Source organism: Colobus angolensis, unplaced genomic scaffold (genome assembly GCF_000951035.1).
Source record: "Colobus angolensis palliatus isolate OR3802 unplaced genomic scaffold, Cang.pa_1.0 Scaffold83, whole genome shotgun sequence".
NCBI classification, from domain to species: domain Eukaryota; kingdom Metazoa; phylum Chordata; class Mammalia; order Primates; family Cercopithecidae; genus Colobus; species Colobus angolensis.
This window is the reverse complement of record NW_012122154.1, coordinates 27,848-31,374: the sequence shown is the minus strand read 5'-3', so window position 1 is coordinate 31,374 and position 3,527 is coordinate 27,848. Positions and strand designations below refer to the sequence as shown.

At 47.2% G+C, this 3,527-nt stretch overlaps 1 protein-coding gene across 3 annotated transcripts in view; it reads left to right on the top strand.

The window, feature by feature from the left end:
- Positions 1-3,527, top strand: part of NBR1 (neighbor of BRCA1 gene 1) — a 40,986-nt gene that overhangs the window by 34,556 nt on the left and 2,903 nt on the right. The gene's annotated exons all lie outside the window — the stretch shown is intronic.

Below are 3,527 nucleotides of genomic sequence, written 5' to 3'. Positions count from 1 at the left end.
TGAAACCCTGTCTCTACTAAAAATACAAAAATTAGCTGGGCATGGTGGCGTGTGCCTGTAATCCCAGCTACTCAGGAAGCTGAGGCAGGAGAATTGCTTGATCCAGGGAGTCAGAGCTTGCAGTGAGTCGAGATGGCGCCACAGCACTCCAGCCTGGCGACAGAGCGAGACTCCATCTCAAAAAAAGAAAAAAGTATGATGTCATGCACCTATAGTCCCAGTTACTTGGGAAACTAAGGTGGGAGGATCACTTGAGCCCAAGAGGTTGAGGCTGCCTTAGTGAGCCACGATGGAGCCACTGCACACCAGCTTGAGTGACAGAGGGAGACCCTGTCTCAAAAAACAACAACAGGCCAGGCGCGGTGGCTCAAGCCTGTAATCCCAGCACTTTGGGAGGCCGAGGCAGGCGGATCACCTGAGGTCAGGAGTTTGAGACCAGCCTGACCAACATGGTGAAACCCTGTCTCTACTAAAAATACAAAAATTAGCCAGGCGCAGTGGCAGGCGCCTCTAATCCCAGCTACTCAGAAGGCTAAGGCAGGAGAATCACTTGAACCCAGGAGGTGGAGGTTGCGGTGAGCCAAGATTGTGCCATTGCACTCCAGCCTGGGGGACCAGAGTGAGACTCCGTCTCAAAAAACAACAACAACAACAACAAAAAAGACTCTGAGTCTTGCCTAAAAACTATGGGAAACAAGTGAGGTGTATGGATACTTAAAGTACATAAAGATACTATGTTGGCCTGGCGCGGTGGCTGACGCCTGTAATCCCAGCACTTTTGGAAGGCTGAGGCGGGCGGATCACAAGGTCAGGACATCGAGACCATCCTGGGCAAGAAGGTGAGATCCCATCTCTACAAAACAATTAAAAAAAAAAAATTGGCCTGGCGCGGTGGCTGACGCCTGTAATCCCAGCACTTTTGGAAGGCTGAGGCGGGCGGATCACAAGGTCAGGACATCGAGACCATCCTGGCCAACATGATGAAACCCCGTCTCTACTAAAAATACAAAAATTAGCCGGGCACGGTGATATGTGCCTGTAATCTCAGCTACTTGGGAGGCTGAGGCGGGAGAATCACTTGAACCCGGGAGGTGGAGGTTGCTTTGAGCCGAGATCGTGCCACTGCACTCCAGTCTGGGCAACAGAGCGAGACTCCATCTCAAAAAAAAAAAAAAAGGTACTATGCCTGTGTTGTCAGACAGATGAAACACTTCAGCCTGGTGTGCCCAAGTAAGGCTTTCTGGTAAATGATGCCTGAACTGAGTCCTGAATGACAGAGTAAATGTTCATCAGGAAAGAGGGAGAGAAAGATCATTATAGACAGTGTAGCCACTAAAAAAGACTTGGAAATGTAAGCATGGAGTATGAATCTGGTCTGAGAAGAAGAGTAAGACAAAAAAAGACCAGCTGGGCTTGGTGGCTCACACCTGTAATCCCAGCAGGTTGGGAGGCCAAAGCAGGTGCATTATTTGCGTCCAGGGGTTCAAGACCAGCTTGGGCAACAGGGCAAAACCCTGTCTCTACTAAAACTATAAAAAATTAGCTGGGCATGGTGGTATACGCCTGTGGTCCCAGATACTCAAGAGGCCGAGGTGGGAGGATCACTCCAGCCTGGGAGGCAGAGGTTGTAGTGAGCTGAGATGCATCACTGAACTCCAGTATGGGCGACAGAGTGAGATCCTGTCTCAAAAAAAAAAAAAGGCCAGGTGTGGTGGCTCACACCTGTAATCCCAACACTTTGGGAGGCTGAGACAGGTGGATCATGAGGTCAGGAGTTTGAGACCAGCCTGACCCACATAGTGAAACCCTATCTCTACTAAAAATACAAAAATTAGCTGGGCGTGGTGACTTGCCTGTAATCCCAGCTACTCAGGAGGCTGAGACAGGAGAATCGCTTGAACCTGGGAGGCGGAGGTTGCAGTGAGCTGAGATTGCGCCACTGCACTCCAGTCTGGGTGACAGAGCGAGACTCCGTCTCAAAAAAAATAAAAAAAGGAAATACCTAAGAGAATCCACATGTCGGTGGAAAGGAAGGGTAGAAAAGATAATTAAGAGATGAAAATGGCATAACTTTGAGATGATGATTAAGTGGCTAAAAAGAAGTCAAGGATAGGCTAGGCACGGTGGCTCACATCTGTAATTTCAGCACTTTGGGAGGCCAAGGTGGGCAGATCACTTGAGCTCAGGAGTTCAAGACTAGCCTGGGCAACATAGTGAAACCCTATTTCTACAAAAAATACAAAAAAATTAGCCAGACTTGGTGGTGCACACCTGTAGTCCCAGCTACTTGGGGGACTTAGGTGGGAGAATAGCTTGAGCCCCAGAGGCAGAGGTTGCAGTGAGCTGAGATCATGCCATTGCACTCCAGCCTGGGCAACAAAGCCAGACACTATCTTGGGGCGGGGTGGGGGAAGTCAAGGATAAATCCCAAGTTTCTGGTTTAGTACTATTTATTAAGATAAGACATGCTGGGAAGGATGTATTTGAGTAGAAGAGAACTAGGTCAGTTTTGCTGGACAGTGTTGAGTTTGTGGCATATCCAGGTAAAGGTAAAAATATCCAGAGTGCAGCTGGATATATAGTTGTCCCTCAGTATCTATGGGGGTTGACTCCAGGACCCCCCATGGGATACTGAAATCCATAGATGCTTAAGTCCCTTATATAAAATAGTGTAGTATTTATATATAACCTAGGCATATCTTCTTGCTTACTTGTTTAGTTTTAGTTTTTTAGAGACAGGGTCTTGCTCTGTCGTCCAGGCTGGAGTGCAGTAACTAGATCGTAGCTCACTGCAGCCTAGAACTCTTGGGTTCAAGCAATCCTCTCACCTCAGCCTCTTGAGTAGTAGGGACTACAGGTGGGCACCACCATTCCTGGCTAGTTTTTTAAAAATATTTTTGAAGAGATGAGGTTTCACTATGTTGCCCAGGGCAACTAACTCCTGGCCTCAAAACAATCCTCCCACTTCAGCCTCCCAAAGTACTGGGATGACAGGCTTGAGCCACTGCATCCAGCCCATCTCATATACTTCATCTCTACATTACTTACAATACCCAATACAATGTAAATGCTATGTAAATAGTTGTTATACTGTATTGTTTAGGGAATAATGACAAAAAAGTTTGTACGTGTTCCTTTTTTTCTCCCCAAGTATTTTCAGTTCTTAGTTGATTGATCTGTAGATGAGGAACCCACAGATATGGCAGGCCAACTGCATCCATCGAGATCACAGGGGTGGGATTTGGCCTGGTGATACAGGCTTGAGAGTCACTTGCCTACAGATTATAGCAGGAGCCATCTGATGGGATGAGGTGTTGCAGGAATAATGGGGAAAGCAAGAAGCAACCTTTAAGGATCAGGGAAAGGAATACTCTGAAAGAAAACTGGGAACTAGGGGGAAAATGAAGAGAGAGTTCTATGCTGGAACTTAGGGAAGGTTGTTTTTTTTTTGTTGTTTTTGTTTTTTGTTTTTTGTTTTTTTTTGAGACAGAGTCTCGCTCTGTCGCCCGGGTTGGAGTGCAGTGGCC